The sequence below is a fragment of the Camponotus floridanus genome, unplaced genomic scaffold, assembly GCF_003227725.1.
Source record: "Camponotus floridanus strain SB8 unplaced genomic scaffold, Cflo_v7.5 scaffold21, whole genome shotgun sequence".
Classification (NCBI taxonomy): Eukaryota; Metazoa; Arthropoda; class Insecta; order Hymenoptera; family Formicidae; genus Camponotus; species Camponotus floridanus.
The window spans coordinates 237,808-262,016 of record NW_020229337.1 but is presented as its reverse complement, the minus strand read 5'-3'; the positions used below and the strand labels follow the sequence as shown (position 1 = coordinate 262,016).

Here is a 24,209-nt window from a genome sequence, read left to right as displayed (position 1 = left end):
CTTATTAAGATAATATTCTGAAGTACAAAATATTTTTGTAGTAGAAGTTTTTCTTTCTGTTTCTCTTAGCATATTCAGCGTTTGATTCTCAATGTTAACTGACAGCTGTGAAAACTACTTTTAAACAGATAATACTATAGAAATATCTCTATGCCTCGGTATTTCGACGATGGTAGAGAACCAAGACCGAACCAGACCCAAACTCAAGCGTAGGATCAAATCGTTGAATGTTGACAATAAGAAGCTTACCAAGTTACACGAAGCCCGGGCAAAGCTCGGTCCTCTCGGTCGAGCTTTCGATTTCGTTTCTTTTCATGTGTTCTTTTCCGATTTTTCTGGGAATTTAAATAAGTATCTCTCATCGTCGAGACTAAATTTTTAATTGATATGTTTGGCTCGTCTTTTCATAAAAAAAAGAAACATAAAACTCGCATAAAATCATTTAAAAAAGATCAATTCTTCTCTATGTGCACCATTTATAAAAAAATTATATATATTTTAGATCTGAAAAAGCGTATACTAATATAGTTAGATATATTATTAAAATTATATGAAGTAAAATAATTTAAACAACATACAATATTATGTGTTTTCAAGAAATCAAATAAATTATCTTCTTGTAATCACGATTTCTTTGCCGAATGATAATTCGCGTGACTCATGATGTATTTGATGCTCCCTTTATTCATCAACCAGATTTACGAATTAGGTATTGTCCATCGCTCATGATTATAGAATTTATGTAGGATTCGCCCTAGGCAATTTGTATCGAGCTTAACGCTCACATAAATGCTCGCGTAATTGCGCGTCCGTTTCCAATGCATGGGAATCGTTATCGTGTTAATAATAGTCACTCATCGTTATTACATTCCTCTGCGATCACGCAAGCGGCCCTTAAGGGTTCTGTTACCTCCTAAAATCCTTTCCATCCATTTCCATCCCTGAAGGAAATTCATCTATGACGGAAAACATTTATCTTGGATTACGTAAATCATGAAACGTCATTTATATAATAGTTGATTTTCCAATTTTATTAACAATATTTTTTTGTGTCAAAGTTAAAATCAATAAAAAATAAAAAATCAAAGAGGATACTTAAATATTTCTTTCATTAATTTTAAATTCTATATCATATTCGAATTATTAAATTGTATGTTTTAATCTTCTTCTTAATATATATTTTGAAAGAGACTTTGTTTATCTTTGCACAATAATGAGTGTCGCGAATTCGTCTGATTAGCGGCTAGCTGCGTTTTCTCAACAAGAGAAGAATTATGGATCATCGTCGCGAGACTTTATTATTAATTCACGTTCGTCTTGCGGTGCACCGCGGTGACAATTAATTGCAAACGAGTGCACGTGAGAGGGTGTCGTCGGCCGAATGGCTCTTCCGGGCTGCGTTCTGCACTGACGAGGGAATGTTTATTAATTAATGAAGCGCGCGCGATGTGCATGACTTGAATCACGAACGACATTCTTCCGCTGGAAAGACGCGCTTGTGCGATGAAGGGGTTCGAAGCGGGTTGTTCCCGCTTTATGAAAGCTGGATGGAATACTAATGGAAGAAGAACTGAGTAAAATAGTAGTCCAAAACTGGGTACAATTGATTATTGGTAATCGGAGTATAATTGTTGAATCTTGAAATGAATAATGCCAAGCATAAAAATTTATCAAGTTTATAATGGATTAAAAATAAATTCGATAATATAAACATTAAATACATACGCAAAACTTTTAATTTCATATTCAATAACAATTTATAATTGATTCTAAATTTAAAAGGATTAAAATAATCCAATTAAAATCAAATAAAAAGAAAATAAATTTGTGTTACACTTATTTAGTTTTAATTTTAGTTAAAAGACTTCGTTAAAAGTATCTAATCCTTACTGATACTTCGAAAGAATACTATCAATATATTGAAACAAACGGTATCTCAATCCATTATTTATATAGTAAACTTTGAGACATTTCTCGCGAAATTGCAACTTCGAATTAAGAAAAATTTATTATTTCGAAATAGACATTAATAGGTTTTTAGTGGCAAGTAATTGGAAGCTTTTAATGAATCGAATTATAAGAACGTAAAAGGATAATAATAAAGATCAAAAACTAAACTCATATATACACAAACTTCCGAAACTTTAACTTATTGTTGACACTAAGAAACAGATATCTAATATCTTAAAATCTAAAAAGTTGCTTATCTTCAGCATAAAAAATAACGAATATTTTTCTCAGATAACATTCTCTTTTTGTCAGACACTGGACGCAGAATTTTTTAGAAATGAGAATTTGACAAATATGGTGCAGCTGAAGATGCAACGATGCTTGTCTGCGCGCGTTTGCGAGGACAAAAAAATCAGGCGGAACAAAAGCGGAAGAGAAAAAAGCAGCGAACAAACGTAGAGAGGAGGAAAAGCAGAAAAGAAAGAGGATTGTACGGCGAAGGTTGGGAAGGAGAGCCAACGAACAACAGGGCGGTTAGGATGGCCGAAGAGGACGAGGACGAAGGGTAAGCAAGGAGATCGATAAAGCAAGATGGCGACGCGCATTGCCGCAGAGTACCGCAGCCTGGCTTTCAACTGCCGGATCATCCTCGGCGTGTAGCTTTCACGCACACACGCACACAAGTATCATTAAACGGATACAGCATCATCGCAATCACGATACCAGAACATTTCCTCCCGCTGTATATATACTTGCAATATCGCGTGAACACGCGTACCTAAAGGAGACTCGGTTTCTACCATGTGACCTACTAAATCGTAAAACACGCTTGACAGTGAAAAAAGACGATTATGTAAGCCAACTTGACATATCAGTGATCGAAGCGCATTCATAGCCGGACATTGGATTCTTTGTCTTCCGTTTTTGCTCGTTTCTGATCAGTATAAAATAAATTGTTACGTACAATTTTTAAGTTTTGTGAATATTAATTAATTCCTGATAAAATCCTTGCAGCAAGCGTTTCCATCTATCATTTTTAGCTTATTCCAATTAATTTTCATTTCATCTTTTGCTTTATTCTACTCATAAATTATGAAAGTTTTATCTATTCATTTCTATTTGAAAATTCTTGGCGAAAACTTCACAAGTTTGAAAATTGAATATTTTATTAATTACATGTCATTATTATTGTCATTTTTAATTGAATTATTGGTTGTTAGGAAATTTAATTGAATTATTTTATAGTAGTATATTTTAATAATTAATCTTTCGGATAAATTAATAAATTTCATTTTAATAAATATTCACCACATGCGCATTTTAAAATAAAACTTATTAGTGCGTGCGTTTTTAATTTTGTTAAGCAAATTATGTGACCTTCTATATGAATTAACAAATTTTACTTTTTACATAAACTAATCTTCGACACATAATCATTCCATAATTTAACAATCAAAGATTCCAAATTAGATTTCTTGCCCGAATTCGATCCATTTCAGATCAGATCGTAAGACTGGATCGGACTGATTGCAACAATTCCTTCGGAGTGCACTCTCGCATACTTTATACCAGCTCCTATCACATCGAGCTCCATGAATCGCGATTGTGCGATCGAGACGAAACTCAGTTCGCCAAAGACGAAGCATATGGGATGAAAGCCGCGCGCATGCACCGGATGTACGTTGCCACTCGCGGAAAATTGAAACGCTGATACGAGTCGCGCGAGATAATTCCGCCTCCCCTCCTCCCCCCTCGCTGTACCTGCCATCCACCGAATGCACTCGGCGAATGTACTTGCAGACACTTTCGATCCGCACGCTCGACTGCTTCCGCGCTCGTGAGAAAAATTCCCGACATCTCACCAGATGCGACTTCATGTTCTTGCTTCAAGCGAAAAAGAAAGGTAAATTATAAGATGATAAACAGCGAGATGAAACGCAGGATTGTTGGCTTAACTCTTAATACTATACATACTTCCATGGAATGATGAAATACATAAATATTTTGATATCTTGAAATGAATTAAATTAAATTTCCATTATATTCTCTCAACGAACGTCTTACGAATCATAATCTATTTTAAACATCGAGATTCTGTAAGAGAATCAGAACATCATCATTTTATTAAAATAAAATTAAATATTTTACAATTACGCAATAAATTAAATTTAAAATCAATATATTATTTTCACATGCGTTTATCGAGTTATCTGAATGAAATGGCACTTTACATATATTATTGTGTACTTCCAATCGAGTGTAGAAATTAAAAATACCCTAAGAATATATAAAAATATATCCCTAAGAATATATAAAAATTAAACATATGATGAAATATACATTTCCCTAATCAACAATAAAATTCAAAATATTTAATACTTTATGATATTTTATGGTGGTTTTTTATTTATTAATATAGATATGTTCAAAAAAAAAAGTAATCTATTTAATTAACAGCACTCGACTTTCTGACATCTGCGAAACGCGAATAAGCCATATCCTTCCATTTGCAATCGTGCGACGACGATGACGACTCGATTCAAAGCTGATTAAAATGCGATGTCATTATAGCTTTGATAAAAGTAAACACGAGCCAAGTGTAATAGGATTCTCAGTGGGCAAATACTGGCCAATGGGTATTTTTTCCACCAGCGTCTCATCCTCCTACGCATTCATATTATTCCTTTGTAATTTCTCTGATTACTATTTTCATCTCCGCATTCATCCTCTCTACATTGCTTTTTTAATAAACAATCTCAAAAGAAGAGGTAATGACGACAACGAAAACTGTCTTTTTTGTCATCGACTCGTATCATCTTTAATTTTGTCATGTCGCAAATCAAGCGTATTCCCCTCAGGAATACCTCTGAGAGTGAGAGAGAAAGAGGGAGAGCTGATTCTCGTCCACGTCATACGAACGAAGTCATTACAAGACTTCGGAGTTCCTGAGACTTCAAGCGATGCCCCAGAGGGTATTTACGGGCGATAGCTGTTCCAGAAGTGCTCGGACCGTTTATAAAGTCCCATCAAATCCTCAAGAGAGAAAACCATCCGACCGCAGTGTCAATCATATCCATGGAATCGCAAGAATTGACGACTGATATTCACAACTCAACATGTGCAACTTCCACAACGAGATACAAATTGAATAGTATATATTGGATATTCATAATATATAGTGTCTCTTCGAAGTATAGATTTGTCGGGGAAAGCAATATCGATTTTTTTCTCGGCGGAAATTTAATTAAATCTAAGCTTCTCTCGCAATACGTTGAACATCAACTCTAAATATTTTGATATTAAAATTGATAAATTAAATTTCCATTATTCTCTCAACGAATTCTATATTCTCTCAACGAATGTTTTACGAATTGTAATCTATTTTAAACATCAAGATTCTGTAAGAAAACCCCAACTCATCATTTTATTAAAATAAAATTAAACATTTTACAATTATACAATAAATTAAATTTAAAATCAATACATTATTTTCACATACGTTTGGCGAATTATCTGAATGAAATGGCATTTTATAAATTGCTATTTTAAAAATTTGATTGTTTGTAAAAGCTCTAGAAAAATCATCCTTATAAATTAAAATATGATATATGAGATTTTAAAATAAAACAAACTTTTTATGCATTTCTTTGCTACAATTTATGAAATATATTAATGATAGAACTATGAATATTTGTAATATATGAGCTCTTTACATAAAATTACTCTTTTAATAAAAATATTAACAAGTTAAAAGCAGACTAAAAATTTTTTGTATCTCATATTTTCGTAACAAATAAAAAAATAACCGCAAAGTTATGAGAAGTCACTAAAAGGGTAATAAACTAAAAACAAGCTTTCCTCCGTACTTCTTGAAACTTTCCGAAACAACCATGTTAGGGTCAGATTTGCCCCTAGTAGTTACTTAATACTCCCCAACTTTCCTCCTCTGCAATTCCGCCATTTGTCTAAGTTATTACGCCAGGCACTTCGTCTTCCTGGGATATGCCTACGAATCATCAATAATCCGACACCAGAGCGAATAAAATGTTCAGCATAAATAATATTACGAAGCAGATCAAACATTGGATTGCAAAGCGAAGCAAAGGATGAAGGCAAGTTGAAATGATGTAAACATGACATCATTTAGGTTCTTCTAGCTATTCGATATATATATATATATATATATATATATATATATAATATACATTATATCTATGTATTGTATATAAGGTAAAACTGAGATATATAAGAAGAAAAAGAGGGAGAGAGAAAAAAACTTGATTTCAATAGAGACCCACGTGCATGCAAATAGGGTCATTTTTGCATACATATAAAACACAATACATAATATACTTTAGTATATGATTGCCCTCTTTCATATATTTTGCATTTTTACGTTTCTCCATCAATTTCCTTCATCAAAGCTTTCTCAACTTTCGTTTATGACACCGGAATATACAGATAAGCTCTAGTTATTTACAGTAAAGTATTAAATATGGTGTGTGTTTCCTTTATCTATATATAAAATAAAATGACAAAGTTAGTTTGCCATTTGTGAGATAATGTTTCATAAATAATATAAGCATTAATAATAAAAACATGATGTTGAACGTCATTTAAATTCGAGGTAAAAATGCAAATACTTCAACTTGCAGTTAAATTGTTGAATGTGTTGCCTTTTGTAAAGAGAAAGTATAAAATATGATAAATTTGTGCAAAATTATTCAGCAAAATTGCTACATTATAATAATGACATTTTAAAGTTGCAGCATATAATAACTGCGTTTAGTTTTTGTTGAAAATTATATGAAGTATCATACTGGTAATTTTCATTCTAATGATAGATTCTTTAACATTTAGTTCCCCAATTTAATTTTTTATTTTAAATAGATATAATTTCTTAATTAAAAAAAGATTTCTTGATAAAGATATCAAAAACCATTATTATTTCAATAAATATATAATATTTTGTAATTAAGCTAGTTTCTGAAATTGAATTGTCGATAAACTGTTTCTCTTAAACTGCTTTATAACTCAAAACTAACTATATTTCTATGGGCTTCAGATTCGATAATTAAAATTAAGCTCATGAATCATGAGGTATTCATATTACACGAGGCATGCTATCACAAAAACAGGCATCATTTCAATGGATAAAATTAGTCCGATCAATCGTGAAATAGGTCCGAGAATGGACCGATTGACTGAACCAATCTTCTATGGGGAGCGAAAGAGACCGCTCATCCGAGCGGAAGCGCTGGGGGTTTTTCGCGAGGTGATGTGCCCCGGCGTTTCGAGCAACGCCAGTGACAATATGCAGAGCGTGAGGAGGAGCGTGTGGGTCGACACGCGAAGGTCGCGGAGCCCGAAAATCCATAACCATTCTCATTACAGTCGGCACGGGTTTGCGCTTGCGCGACAACTCTTCTTCTCGGCTCTGAAGAAACGCAGGCTAATGGCCCATCCGCCGTCGCATGTTGTATTTTTCAACAATTAAAAAATACATGCGCGTTTTTGAAGGCGAGAGATTTTTTCATTTAATAAATTATATATAAATCTTTTTTTTGGAAATAATTAAGAACTAATAAAATAATTGAGGATAGAGAGATCTAAATTTAATACGAGAAGATTTTAATATTTAATCATTCAAGAACTGGCACCAGCGCAATTTTCAAATAGAAAAGTGAGATCAATAAAGATAATTGTATTTTTAGTTATCATCCTTCAATAATAAATATACTTAAATAATTATTAAGTTAGCAAAAAATGATACGTTCTAATTATTACAATATTATCATTAGAAAATGTATCACACTAAAAATTAAATGTTAAAAAAATATATCAAAATATAATTATAAAAATAAAATAATATTTGTAATATACAATCATATTTATTTTCTATGATCCTGATAACTTCTCACTTTGAAATATTTTTCCAGATAAAAAATACTTAATAATAAAAACAAAAATATGATTTACATAATTATGCAATTTTTAATTACGAACGTTTTCTGTAAAATTAATTGAAACAATTATAACATCGCAATACTATTCGTAAAATGAATATTTTATAAAAAATTATATTTTTTTCATTGAATAATCTGACAACTATTAAATTAATAATCATTAATAATTTTTAATTATCTCAATTAATTCTGATAATCTTCCGATATAACCTATGCATTTTTCAGTAATTAAACAGTACAAAAACGCGTTGGAAAAAAATTATAATAAAACTTCTATTTGATATAAAGCAAGGGCGGTAAAAAAAAATAAACGTCGCTGTCGTTGATTCGATCAATGCGATTGTGTTAGCTAATTAGGAACGGCCGCGTGTGATAAAGGCCAAGCTCCACTTAAAAAAAAAAGACGAAAAGTGGGATATAAAAGAGGAATAATCCAATTTGAAGGTAGAAGAACACTTTGTTTCATGGAACTTCGAAGCACCTTTTTATTCGTAAGCGCTTGATTAGTTCTATTAATTAAAAAACGAACCGAGATGCCGCGATCTCGTGAAATGATTTCATTAATTAATCAGTCCAATATACGAAATCAATTCATTATACAAATTTGACAATCGATTTATCGAAATTATCGATCACCGAAAAACAATGCTTTAAACCAGATAATATAGAATTATCTTGATAATTAAGAATTATTTAATCTTTATCCTTATTAGTGTACATGTGATACATATTATGATGCGCGCGAATCTGCAAAGATATTATCGAGTCAGAAAAACATTAATTGTAAAATTAAGGACAAAGTTAGAAAAGATTAGAAAATATTTAAACAAAAATTAGAAGAGATTTTAACAAAAAATACAAGCTTATATATTAAGTCGTATGTGTTTTCTTATAGAGACAAAATAATTATTCATGTAATAAAAAATTTATAAAAAAATACATTTTTAAAATTAAGAATGCATGAGGTCGCGCAACATCGATTTTGCTCCTTCAAAACTCTATCTTTGAAAAGCATGCGCTTGCGGGAAATAACGTCAAGATGCATGTACCGTTGTTCATTACAAGGATGCAAGCCCGGGCTTTAATTACAAACTCGATGAGCACGTCCGAAGTGTCACCGCGAGATCTTTTGCGCGTCGCTTTTAATAATCCCTGTCAGTCGACAATTAATTATTCGCAAAATGATAACGTTACTCCGCATTATCTCACGTTCGGAGCATCGTTCAATAATGATTTATTCTCTGATGTATTTTAAATTGGCCTTTGCATTAATCGATAACTCTTGCGAAGTACAAAGATATTTATTGCAACATTTAATATCTTTTAGAATTTAATTGAATTTTTTTGTTTACTTCATTATTGTAAGAATGTTTTATTGTATCAAATAAATTTGCATAAATTTTTTCTGAATATAAAATCAAAATTACAATCATATGCCTATTTTTTAATATGTTTAGTTTAATTTTATTTTTTTATCGTTATTCGCAATTTAATTTGCCAATCAAACACAAATGTCATCAATCGAATCAATTTCTAATACAATATTTTAATATGCATAATTACTTTGATACAATTATTAGTAACAAATTTCTGAGCGTGCAATAAACATGATAAAGGACTCACCAATTCACGATGCCACGAAGGATTCCATGTTTCTCTTTCCTGATCCCTGCAACAGAAATTTGAATATTAGTCATAGAGAATTAATGAGAAACATAACACTCTATAGAGGAATGAACGCTAAAATCAAATAATTACAACAGGCCTGAAGGGAGAATATAAGAGTCCGTTCCTTTGTATTCCAGATTATGAAGATCGTGATTTAATGGGAGGACGAATGAGAAAAAGATCTAAACAAGGATCATTCGCAGATTTAAAGGACACGTCCATTTCGAGAACAACTCGACTCTTTCACAGGGCCGAATCTATATATTTTGAGATTTGACACGGAAAGAGGATTAAAATATTTTCTTCTATCTTACAAAATCCTAGAAGATATATGAAAAAATATATATCTCTCTTCCATTTATCATATACAAAAGATTCTTGTATAAAGAAAATATTTTGTTTTATAGTAATCTTTATATTAAAATTTTAAATTAAATTTTTAAATTAATATTAAGAAATTTAAATTTATATTTTTTATAAACTAAAATTCAATGTAAATGAGTAGATACAGGTATTTAACAATTTTGTTTTTCTTTTTCATCATTGTTTTTACTTTACAATATATAAAAAAAAATAAAATCTACAAATTCATTATTTATATTTTTTAACTTGATTCATTTCGAGATTTTGAATTTTATTGCTGTCTAATAAAAAGATTTCAGAAAATTGAAAGTCAAACAATCAGATTTTACGCTAAACGTAAGATCTGCAAAAATCCGACCCTTCTTCCCTTTTCTGTCTTATATGGCTTTTGCAAATCCGTGGGGACGTGGTTGTTTTCGCGGGGTGCGATTTTCCTGCGTTTCTGATTCTGCGAACGAACGAATGACTCCATCGGGACAAGAGGAGTGGTCCCGAAGAGCTCTTCTCTTCGTCCCAGTCGTTCGTGACCCTCGAACGACTTCACGATGCATCGTCTAATTGAAAGCGACGTCCAGGGATGCGCGAGACGAGGACGGAGGCGCGGACGCGCGAGGAATATCGAGGTCCTACTGAAAGGGAAGCTCCGAATAAAAAGGGCGTATTTCTCGACGAAACTCAAGTACATATCATGCAAATTGACGCTACTCATATTTTTTTCCCTTCTGTATCACTGCTTCTTTTGTTTGACATTTGATCAATTATGATACTCAAACGAACACATCTATCCAACAGTTTTCAAAATAAAATGATAGAGGTTGTAAAAGTTATTTCCATTTTATTTACAAGAAACAGTAACTTTCTCATTAGCTGATTAACGAATGTAGTTATCGTAGTAACATCTTCATTCAATTTCAAACAGGTTTTGTTTTTTTTGTTGCAAAAAAGCCATCATTAACAAATCTACAGATTACGTTCGTTATATTATAATTGTGAGAGAAATTAAGAATGTTTCAATTTTAAACATAAGTATTATTTTTATTGAAATTTTTAAATAAATTTAAATATATATTAATGATGTTATGTTAATATAAAATGACAAAAGTACACAAAAAAAAACAGGATTTTGTTCTATTTTACTCATATAAATTATGTTATTTGAAAATATTATTATTTAAAATTCATATTTTTCGGCTATCGACTCTGGCGTACAACACATAAATTGACTACGGAGACGGCGACGTTTTGATAAGATGGCGCAGAGGTAATTAATCGCAAGCTGCGGCGAGAACGTGATTCGCACGCTTGCTAATTGCTATTAGAATCTTATGTGCGATAGAGATAACAGCCGCCGATCGATAGTTTCTCGAATTCCAATCTTCACCGTATATTATCAAATATAGATAAAATACGTACCGCATCTATTTCTCAATCAAAAAGTAAAGAGAAAAATATTCTAAAATCCACCATAAGTATCTTCAATATTTGTGACATGTATATATTCAAATATTCTTACACACTATAAACAGAATACTATCAATTTTTATATTAAAATCTTATTTTATTAAAAATAAGATAAATTCGTGGTATCATAAATTTATTAAATAAAAAATATTTGATACAAACTCATGAATTTATCATAAAATACAATATTATCTAAGTTTAAGCTTTCTTCTCTTTCAACGCTTATGAGTTTAGAATCGCGTAATTTGTATCGTTATCAACGATTATTGACGGATCGACATACAATCTACAGCATTGTTTAATAATTTAATCAATGGAAGAAGAGTTTTGGAAAAATAAGACTTTTTCAGAATACAACAACAATTATTCGCATAATGTGCTCCTTCAATTATACATCCTAATTTGTGAGAAATGCAATTTATATATTTTAAATAATAATATTTATATACATAATAAACAAAATAATATACAAATAAAGCATAATATAAATAATATAATGTATAAAATATAGAATACTATAAGAGCTTTAATAAGGGTTGCATTAGCTTTAAATATGAATTGAAGCTTTAGTTGATGAAATATTTAATTACAAGATTTTAAAGCGAGGTCGTTCGCATATTGCTTGTTGTTTGTTTTCCATTCTTATTCCTCGTAATGTATACGACATAATGGGGAACGATGCAAACTTTAGTTAATGACTGCGATAGCCGGCGCGCAACTACGATGTGTTTTCCATATAAAAGTTCACTACTGTAATTAGCTCGATTTAAGTAAATTAATGAGTCCTTAGAAAGAGATTATGGAAACTCGCAGGAAAACAATAATACTTTTCTTAATTAAAATATGGAATTGTTTAAATTTCGACACAAGCATCGATAAATTAAGAAAAAATACAATCGAATCATTAGTTTACAAAAAATAAAAGATAGAATTAGATTTTCGTGTAATATATATTTCGATGTTATTTAAGAAAAATATCAGAATATTATAACCTTTCCGAACCTCCTGGTCAATAATATGAAATTTCGAATCAGTATCCTTTTTAGATAAAATAATCATATGAAACGGGACAGAAGTACGTAGGATGCGATAGATCCTGTAGAATCCCAGAATTGCGATTACTCGCTGGAAAAGCTCAGCGGAATGATACGAGCAAAGGGGCGAAAGATATTTAAATATGGATAAAGTGAGTTTGTGAGTTCAACCCTTTCGTGGTCGAGGATGGCGGATCCGTAAATAGAGTGTAGACCTGTGAAAGATGGATATTCAACATATACTTTAAAAACGCACAGAAATCGAAAAAAACATAAGATAAATAATTCTCATGGATTATATATTTATGATAGAAATATTAGATTCTCTCTGAAAACACACAAATATCAAGAATTTAAATAGTTCTGGTATAAATCAAGCTTCAAAAAATCTGAAGAAAATCTTATTTTTCAGTTAACTTCCATTAGATTTTGATTTAAACAATTTAATTAAAAATATTAATATTTCTCAAAAAGTGAATAATTAAAGAATTAAAATTTAAAACTGAAAAATTATGAAAAAAATTCCGTCGAAGAGATGTCGAATATTTCTCTAGAAAAAAAACATCTTCGAAATCTATCTTGAAAATCAATATAATAGATTCGAAATATTTCAATGTTTTTGAGTGCAATTCTAGTGCAAGTGTATCGAATCAACGAATTAGAACATATTTTTTCAAAATATTATTAGACATTTCTCACCAAATTTTCTCTGAATTTATTCCACGCAATGTATTATTCAACCTTTATAATTTAACGTACATCGTATAAAAATTTTATTAAAGTATTTAATATTAATAAAAATTTAGTCATTAAAATAAATAAATATATATCTTGTATGTTATAATAATCTAAATTATTAATAAATATATTTTAATAATTAACAATATAGATATAATCATAGATATAGTAGATAGACTGTGAAGAAAATCAGTTAAGAAATATTGGTCTAAGAATTTTTAATTTTTCATATTCGTTGATTAAACGTGTAGCGCGACTCGTTCGTCTCCGGCTTGTTTTACGTCTGTTTCGACTTCAAGAAGATGATTTACTCGCGTCCGACGCTCGGGATTTTAATAAAATGGCATGCGAGAATCTTGTCTCCCTTGTTTTGAGACAGAGTCGTCGCGTCGCCATCATTTTTAATCCACTTGGTAAAGAGAAATACGTCAAATAAAAGCATAATAAATAGGGAAAGTCGACGAAAAAAAGAAAAATTTGTTTTCTTCTGGGACTTTAAAAAAATCCGAGAGTGCAGTAGATATAATAAAGATAATAAAACAATATATATTAGATTATAATAAAGATAATAAAAACAATATACATTAAATTATACAGAATGCAACACACATAGAAACAGAGAAAAATATGAAAGAATAATTTAAAAAATTATTAATAATATCAATATATTATAATACAAAGTAGATAGTAAGATATTTAACTTGTTTAAGTCTCAAACACTTTTTTATACTTTTAAAATGTTTAAAAATATTTAAAATCGTACATATGCACATATTTTAGATTTTGTTAATCATTCATTTTTACGATTCTTAGTTATTCATTATCTAGACAGTTAAAACATAAGTATATTAAAAAGTGTTTCGATCTCTCATGAGAAATATTATTAACGTATAAAATATATGCAGACAAATATTATTTCATATTTTTTTATTATAATGTTAATTTGTATTATCTAAATCAAAAATATGCGTAAATACTATTTTTCATATAAATCTAATATTTTTGATAATTTTCATGCATAAGGCGTTAAGATAACAGACATTGAACAACGCGCCTTATAGAAAGACTCAGAGAAGATTCCAACGAAATAGAAGAAGTAAAAGATCTTGCGAGAAAGATGAGAGAAGTTCCATCGAGTTATTTTACCACAAAATTCAAAAGCACGTGCAAAGTTCGGCACGATGTAACATCCCATCACTTTTGCATAGTTTGAGCCTTCGCAAGCTCGCTTAGCGAACAAATCACGAGCTAATATTCGCTTACAGGAAAGTTAATCAACAAAGTTAGATTCCATTATTTTGAATAGCCTTTAGCAGTTAAATAATTTTCGAAATATAAGCTGCATGCTTTCATACATTATTTTGTAAGGTATTTAAAAGATCTTTAACTTTTATTTAAATTTATTAAAAAGCAAACTAATAAAAATATAAAGAATAATTAAATTTTACTTTATAAATTTAATTATATTTTAAATCTAATATGGTTGCGGGAATAAATAAAAAATAAATAATTGGAAAAAATAAATAATAAATTGCTCTCAATCTTTCAAGCAAGAACAATTAAATCATCAATTTTAAAAATGTGAATAATGAAATTCTATATTATTTTTTAATTAATTATTTTATAATTATTATTTTTTTATTTATTAATACATACAATCTCGCGCACAAATACTTTCAAAAAATTATTTTCCATTTTTGTAATAAAATTCTCTTTCTAGCTCAAAAATTGTCAGGAAATAAAATTAGCAACTGATCAAACTGTCCCAAATTTCGAACCCAATGACAGTCGTCTATGCTATCGTTAACAGATCTGCAATAGCCACGATTTTCTTTTTCTTTTTCTTCCTACAAGTCTATGGCAATCTAAAATTAAACTGCCAACCACCAGTAATGCAGCGCGCCTATCGCTATCATCTTCCGACTTTTTTCTACGCTCGCCGACTTATCTGCGACCGTGTGCCACCCCTATTTATCTAATCTTTGACGCATCATACCCCAGGGAACTATCAACATTCGGATTATCCGTTGTTTTATATCCTATTTTGTCTCCCGCAATTCACACATTATATTCTTGCCTCTATTTATACAATCTTGAACAAAATCATGAAATGCTCTGATACATAACAAGAATATATATATATATATATATATATATATTTTTTTTTTTTTTTAACTTTAACAGAGAATACAAATTTTTATTTTTCATAACGGTTTTCGAAATATTTTCTTAATATTGCATGAAATTAATTAAAATTAAAATCAATTTAGAATCTCGTAAATCTGGCGTTATTCAAGACATCATAATAGTTTAGGAAATAACAAAGGATTTCCAACTTCTTAGAACACGAATCTTTAGGCTGATATCGTTTCATTTTGACATTATTCGAGTACTACAAACAAATTCGTTGTTAGAAAAATTCGCTTTCTGAAAGGCTTTAACTTAAAGCAACAAGGAATGAAAATCAATGTATAAAGCGATCAATTGCAGTTAAATCATTCAATCAATACGGATGAGCTACAAATTGATTTAGATATTATTTAAGTTTATTGGTTATTAGGCATTATTTAGATATGCTAAAATATTCTATTATTCTGAAAATCGTTTCACATCCTAAACATTTTTCATGAATAAAATCTACAAATTGTACATGAACTTTAATGTCTCCGTTTCTTGTGAATTATTGTTCTTGTGAATTATCTTTAACGGTCAAAACTATTTGTGTAAATTATTAAAAAATATAGAGAATTATTAAAAATAAAATCAAAATCTTTAATTATGAATGAACTGCCATGAAATGATACATCAGCTTCATTTATAAGATAAAGCTCTAAACACAAATATTTATTTATGAGCTTACTTAATCTACTGAATGTTTGAACATAATTAACCGTATCGATCATCAACATTAAATACGAAAAGCATATATGCAAATGCGAAAGAGGCAATTACCCAATCTCGATAATCAACTCATCAATTCCATACGTGAAATCAGCGTTTCTCCAAGTAAAAACGGCGCATATCGAAAAAATTCTTTTTGCGATCCTGTCAAACGACAAAGATTTTTATCGGAAGTATAGAAAGAAGTGAGAAATAGGAGAAGAGGAAAAAATAGAAACTATGAGAATAAGAAAAAGCCGCCGAAGTCGAAGGTAGCGAGCGTAAAATTCTTATGGGAGTTTTTTCTTCGTTCGTGGGAAGAATCTTTAAGTTGCAATGCGCGAAAATGTCCGCGGAGTGCAAATTTAATAGGCGAAACCTGACGGAAGATTTTCTGGTCCGCGAGGATAAAACCAGACGAAAGCAAAGAACGAGATAGAAAAGGACAAAGTGCACCCCTGAGAGAAATTTATAAGCCAAAGAGGCATAAGCTACCGAGAGAGAGGTGGCGAAAAGCGGTGTCACGTCCGTGTTCGCTCTCGTCTTCCTCACCCTTCGTTATCCGTCGCAAAATTTACAGAAATAGATTCGCTGCCGGTGGCGGTCATGACCGCGACATTGGACTACCGCGACAAGCGATATACATGTCCAAAAAGTTTTGGAGATGGAATAAATGAGCCATCGCGCGCGTTGAATAATATTAAAATGACACGTGTCAAATTTAATATTATTAATATGATAAAATTTCACACGGAAAAATATTCGAATATTTCTCTTTAAAGATTATATTTTATATAGTACATTTTTTTTTCGACAAACTGATATGTTGATTAATATAATGAATAACTCCATTGAATATTAATGCGTAAAATCATATGAAATATATTATATATTAAATGAATATTGATGCACATTTTATTTGTTATATTTTATATTATATAATAAATTATTAATTATTAATTATTAATATACGTTTGAAGAAAGAAAGAGAGAAAGAAATTAATCTCTCTTAATTTCATTTGTATTTATATACATACATAAAGTATAGATTTGATAAATTATTATAATGCGCAATATATATTATATATTATTTAATTATATTTCTTTTTTTCTCTAACTCTACTAAATTTCTTCTTTTCCAAAATTATTTTTCGAATAATCAGTCAATAAAATATTAAAGCCATTTATGAAAAATAAATTGCTCTAAATAGCGAATGCATTAATGCATTTTCTCTGTTTTATTATACTTCTAGTTTTTCATAGTTTAACAATTAACTATACGTTTATTTCTATTTCTCGTATAAGTTTGAAAATATTTTATTTTTATATTTCTTTTTATAATACAAAAGAAAAAGTATGTGTATCATTGATAAGATGTTGAATATTATCCAAAAAGAAGATTTAGAAAATTGCAGAGTATCAAGGATGCTTAAAAGCCAATTCAGCAACTCGGACACTGATGTTATTAAATTATTTATATATTCTATGTAAAGTATGCATAAAAAATGTAGATGAACGCATAAAAAGAAAAAAACTCTCTCTCTTTCTCTCTTGTTTTTCTTCATTGTTCATTTTTCAGTAAATAAAATTGCACACAACAAAAGCCTAAATTAATTACACGCCGAAAATGTGAAGCAGTAATGGCATAATAAGATAGTTGAGTGTCAATTAATTGACAGCGTTACTAATAATTTCAGCATCGTTTTTCTGTTTAATCTTTTTCTCGTATTAAATGCTCCTGTGAAATTAAAATTCTTGTGAAACAGAGAGATGCCGTGAGACGCGTATATAGTTTCTCCGGAGGTTTTCATCGCGTGATCTTTCTATCTTGAGATGCGATTACGAGCACGGTAGGAAGGCGAGGATTAATACGATTGCATGTCGTATAAGAATCTTGGAGAAGAATCGTAACAACTTTCATTTAACGTAACTTTGTTGCAAAATATGTGAGTAATTAGACATTTTATCTGTCGACAATATGAGGAATTCATAAGAAACTCTTGATCAATTTAATGTTATGAATTTAATGCAAATTATATATCTCCTATGATAAAAAATTTTACAAAATCAAACAGAAAAATAATTTTATATGCTTTCATATATAATTATTTTTATAAAATTTTAATTATTTTGTTTAATTTAAAGATTAAAAAAATATATAATATTTCTAATATCTACAATTTACATATATATACACATTTCAATCTAAATTATAGATGTAATCATATATCATATACATATAACAATATATTATATAGATATATTAACTTTTTTGTCATACTTAAAATTATTTATATCTCAATAGGAAATAGGAAATTTAAATTCTTATAATGATAAAGACAGTATGTATTGTCAATAGAAAAATCTATATTCTAGAATATTGATAAAAAAGCAGTATATTGAAAATTATACATTTTAAGAAGTGTATATATATATATATATAAATTTAAAAAAGTTATGGTTGTTTTTTTTATTTAATGAATTGTTCACGCAACATAAATTGTAATAATTCCGAACTTTATGTAATATACTTGAAAATAATACTTGTATATAACACATATGACAGTATAAAAGCAACAAGATCTTAATAAATACTACATTCTGTAACTATTAATTCGTTCTAATTAAATATGTACGGATTTAGGGTGGATAGCTTTTGGCGTCGACTAGATTAGGGTTAGTAATCTCAAAACGATGTTTCTCCTTAGTGAAACAAGATTTCGGTTGCCGCCTGATTTTGATATAATGTTGTTACAAGCCACTTTGTAATTAATTTAACGGTAGCTCTTTGACAAATGTTTATATCGTATGTTCGTATGTTTATGTTATAATTACATTGCATATTATGTAAGAAGAAATTTTATAACATAGAAAATATTTATTTTGTCCTCGTTGGTCATTAAGAAATTAATTTATATTTTGTTCATAATAGTTTATAATAATAACAACTTTGTAAAGATAAGATTTTAAAAATGTAGCTTTTAAAAAAAAGCTGTCATTATTAAGATTTTTCTAAGTAAATCAATAAACAGAATGAAAAAAAAATTATGACATTTAACAAAAGAAAAAATCAACAAAAATTATAGTTGCCAATGTTCTTTATATAATTATAATTATACGCATACATACATATATATAAATATGTATTTTTTCATATAATCATAATTTTTAACATTATATTATTTATTAAATAATTAAAAAATGTGTGTCTTTTTCAAATTGCCTCAGTTAAAAATTCTTAAAAGATTTCTAAGGTTTCTTATTTACTCCAAAAATATATAAACAAAAAAAATCTAGATATCTAGAATAAATATAGAAAATATAATGTACAGCGAAGAATGCAAGTAAATTATCTTCTATGCAAAGATGATTTCGATTAATATTATACATCCATCAAAATCCTCTACAAATTCCTGAAGTCTTTACAGTCGAGTATAAACTCGTTGGCAAAACCAGAGTGTGCTTTAAATAAATAAAAATTGTCAATAGGGTTAAAGTACTGATGTGCATGATCATCCAAGCGGTAACGTTCGCTTCGTCATTTCGACATCGAATGCCGTCGACAACGATGAAGATGAAGAAAACGCAGATACTAGAGGGAAAAGACAGAGAAAGGATTTGGTAGGGGATGGCGGCGTCGAGGGACGAGCAGGTGGGGCAGTCGGGGGTGGCGAGGGGTTTAAACGGCGGATGACGTCGGTCGGTCGGTCGGTTGGGGGGCTGCAAAGAGGGACCAGGGGGAAATCGCGCCACGCTCGTGGTGGCGATCAATACTTCGCCACCACGCCTCGACTTCGCCATCACCTATCTCTCGCGTTGCGTTAGGAGAGAGCAAAACTTGACTCTCTCTCCTACGTCACGAGTCAGAAGGAGGAATCTTCAGGGCAGAGAACGTCGATTACCTTGGACTTTGACGGGTCCGAGCTTTAACCCCTTCCCTTTGTAAGAATCACCCTTCTCAACGAAGAATAAATACATATAATAAAAAATGAGTTATCTACACCTAAGCTCTAGGTTTCATTTACATTATAAGAATCGAAAACAATTTATAATCTAATGATTAGAGAAAGAAAGAAACAAAGAGAGAGAGAGAGAGAGAGAGAAAGAGAGAGAGAGAGAGAGAGAGAGAGAAAGAAGAGAAAAAGAGAGACAGAGAAATAAAAAACAGCAAATTAAAAAAATTTTATTTAAGAAACAAAATTTTTTTAAGAGTAATTTGGTTTAATTATTTTTTTAGTTTTTTTTAGTTTGTTTTAAATCAAAATTCTCTCTTTTAATTATTTTAAATTTCAAATTTTATTTCTGCGAAGATTGTTATGTAAAAAAAGAAAAAAAAATACATAGATTGTTGTAATTTTCATATGTGCAATACATCATTTTATTAAAATCTAATCTGTCTGGATGATATAAGCAAGAATGAATTCATTCATTCAAAATAATTTACCTCAAATATCTAGTTGTATACATTCATTCTTCTCACTTCTATATGAATTGTTTGCATAGCATTATTTATTTAACATAGATATACATTGTATATGACATTGATTAAATTGACATATCATATAATATATTCAAAACAATTATAAAATAAAAAAAAAAAAAAAAAAATTAAAGACAAAAAATTTGAATAGAAAAAAATCTTGTAAAAAGAATAAACAATCACATTAATGATTAGATTCATAGAATAAAGGTATAACGATAAAATAGAAGAATCATTTAGCGTAAGAGGGATCGAATATTTTGGCCTAATGCAAAAAAAGGAACGGCTCATTTGCCAAGCATTTCTTCGACGAGCGAATGCCCGAACACGCGTGGCCTCGTTCGATGGGGTCACGATATGGGGAGGGAAACATGGAAAACACGAGATGGCAGCACGTTACAACCGGACAAAATTTTTGGCATACTGCTTCAAATCTGCGCGTACCTTCATTCTTCAAAAATGCAAAATATAAAAAATACAACAATGTGTAAAATAATTAAAAATATGCTACACATATAAAATATACACTTATAAAATTGTGTGTATTAATTTCAATATAATTTGAGACCCGATCATTATTTGTATCATTTTATGAAATAATATTTTATTAATTAATAATCTATTTCGATTCTTTTAATAAATCATAAGCACATAAGAGAGATTGTGCATATATACCGATCGAGTTTTATATTTTTATTACTTATTATAATCGATTATGAAATAAAGAAGACAAGGAACAAATAAAGCATGAAACGCGCAATCCGCGAGTGAATGGTGGCGAATAATCGATGAGCGAGGTAGAACACGCGTTATTATGGTGGTAAACACGACGAGTAAACTACTAACTAGTCCGACTACGGTCGTTCGACCATTGTTGGACATCCCTTGTTTTGCAGAAATGAACGATACGCGTTTATTATCGCTAAACATGATTTTAATAAAATGGCGATATCGCTTGTGTGCGGATTTCCTACGGTAGCGTGCTGATACCGATAATGAGAATTCCGCGTGCTCTTTCACGACCTTAACTACGACCTGATAACAATTAATATGAATTCGATATTTTTTAAAGCTAATTATTAACTGCCGTGAGACTTTATATATAAATAAATTTTATCAAAAGAGCTTTGAAATATATATTAATTCATTTAAATAATTTAATTTTTCAGAAATCTCTATTAAAACAAAAACAATTTTCAAATTAATTGAAACAATTTTCATTCCACTTAGTTTGACCTATGGCTATAACAGCGTATATATTTTCCTAGCTTTCGTCCTTTTAATTCAGGAACCAGACATTTTCCTAAAACTTTTATTAAATAAAATTTTAATTATATTCACAGGAGAAATCGCTCGGATATATCAAAGGTTGATGAGTTGGAGCGTTTTCACACTCCATGATTAATTTTAATTTCATTGTATAAGTGCAATTAACGCATCATATTTCAACCGTATTGAAATTGGAATGACTGAAACCAAAGCGCTTGTATATTTTATTAATTTGTTCTGTATTACCGTTTCCTAGTGGATATGATAACCGTGAATAGTAGATCGATACTGCGATTCGCATGGCATACATGACCGAATAAATTATTTCTTCATCAAATAAAGCAAAGCTATGCCATCTACAAAGTTATCCCACGATTTCTTCGTGCAGAATGTCTATGTGATTCACAAACTTTTTATGTATATAAACTATAGCAATTATAAACATAACACAAATATATATTTAACATTTTATCATTACATATGCAACAGAATGTAAAATTAACTGTGATATAATCAAATTTTCTTTAATAAAAATAAAAATATAGTAATAACATATTACAAATAAAATAATTATTATTTTTTTCAACTATCAAAATCTCATAGAAGTGTGTATCGCATATGTCAAGGACAAGAATCTTCCATACAAAATAGGTTTAGGAAATATCGATTCTTCAGGTGGACAAATCTCAAAACATATAGAATATATTATACAACAAAAGAACACCGATAATTATGATCAGGCCATACATTCCATTTATTTCCTCGAACATATTTTGACATAAATAAAAGCTCTGAATATAAAACATCGCGGCCGGTCTGATTTATCGGCAATATCGACGAGCCGTCGAGCTATAGCTGCAGTAACGATAATATCAAGTATGCGTACGACGAATTCGACGTGTACACGTCGACGTACATCCGTCGTTTGGATGCGACGGATTTAGGCACATCGATAAATAACGCCGACAGGTGTGCGAGCACGTCGAAAAGCTCGCTCGCCCGCTCGTTGGCGCGAATGAGCCTTCCACGTCAGCGACCACGGACCGTAAATTAAGGTCAGAGCCAAGAGCGATGTAAGCGACAAACGTGCACGAGAGAAAGAGAGAAAGAGAGAGAGAGAGAGAGAGAGAGAGAGAGAGAGAAAGAGAGAGGAGAAGAAGAAGAAAGAGGAAGAGGAACGCAAACAGATATGCAAATCACGTACACGTTCGGCTGTTTACGTCTGTCGATTTGCTGTCAAAGCAACACGCCGGCGAAATAATCCAGCCACTCGGCAGCATGAGTTGATAGACAAACTTATCTTGCGAGTGAACTGCAGCTTAATGGAATGTTAATCTCTTAACTGCATGCGGTTTTTTAGAAAGTCACACTTCGCATCTTTCGTTCTTTAAATATAAATTGATGTGACCTAATAACACATGGCGTTAAAAAGTAGCCAGGTGCTATAATTTTGTACCGTTTGAAAAATCGTTACAGATGCTATCGAATAGCAGATAATTTTGTGCAAGTTAGTTGAAATGAATTCGCACTCTATAATATAATAGAAGTTAAGAAATTAAACCGTGGTTATATTGAAAATTGTAAATGACGTATGAAATTAATGAAAATGAAAGAAAACAGAAACATTCTCTTTAAACATTCTCTTTAAACATTCTCTAAAATTTCAAATATAATTTGTTTACTAATTTATTAAATCAATAATAATACATATCTCTTATTATTAATTAATTAAATATTTACTTAATTACCTCAGATTTGCATATATTTATCTTTCATTGATAACGACATATATTTTTATATCGATTGATTATTCTCTTGAGTATGATACTTTATTGATTTCATATATTGATTTCAAGAACGAAACAATCTACGAGAAAAATAAGGTGCGATATATTGCAGCATCATCGTAAAAAAAGTTTTAAAATTACACGAACGATAAGTTTACATTCCGCATCTGATTTTATATTCTGCAGCAATATGCGCGCGCTTTAAATATGATTATATGTGATTCCCTTTAATACTTCGGATCTGCTTTACATATAGAGCGTTAATCCACTTCTGACTTTTTTCTGCATTTTCTGATTAAGAGCATTTATCCCGGTATAAATGCAGATATTTTTCTCAGTGCAATATAGCGATAAGAAAAATGCGTCGAAAAATGAGAACACAAAATTTCCTTTTTTTTATTAAAAAAAAATAAAATAAAAATAGTAACTTTCTCTCTCTCTTTCTCTTTTTGTAGTATAATCGTAATAAAGCCCCGAAATTATGTAAGAACGTTACGATACAGAATCATATCATTGTGATAATAACGATGACATAATAATAACAGATGATAATAGCAATAATAACAATAATGCAATAATACGATGATAATAATAGTATCGCGTTAGACTAAGT

At 30.2% G+C, this 24,209-nt stretch overlaps 1 protein-coding gene across 2 annotated transcripts in view; it reads right to left on the bottom strand.

Annotated features, from left to right (window-relative positions):
- The window catches only part of LOC105253069 (stress-activated protein kinase JNK), a 136,721-nt gene that overhangs the window by 111,226 nt on the left and 1,286 nt on the right, over positions 1-24,209 (bottom strand). For both annotated transcript variants that reach the window (XM_025408434.1, XM_011260849.3), the window contains exon 2: positions 9,540-9,585. The gene's annotated coding sequence lies outside the window, so the exon portion shown is untranslated. The remainder of the gene's footprint in view (positions 1-9,539; positions 9,586-24,209) is intronic.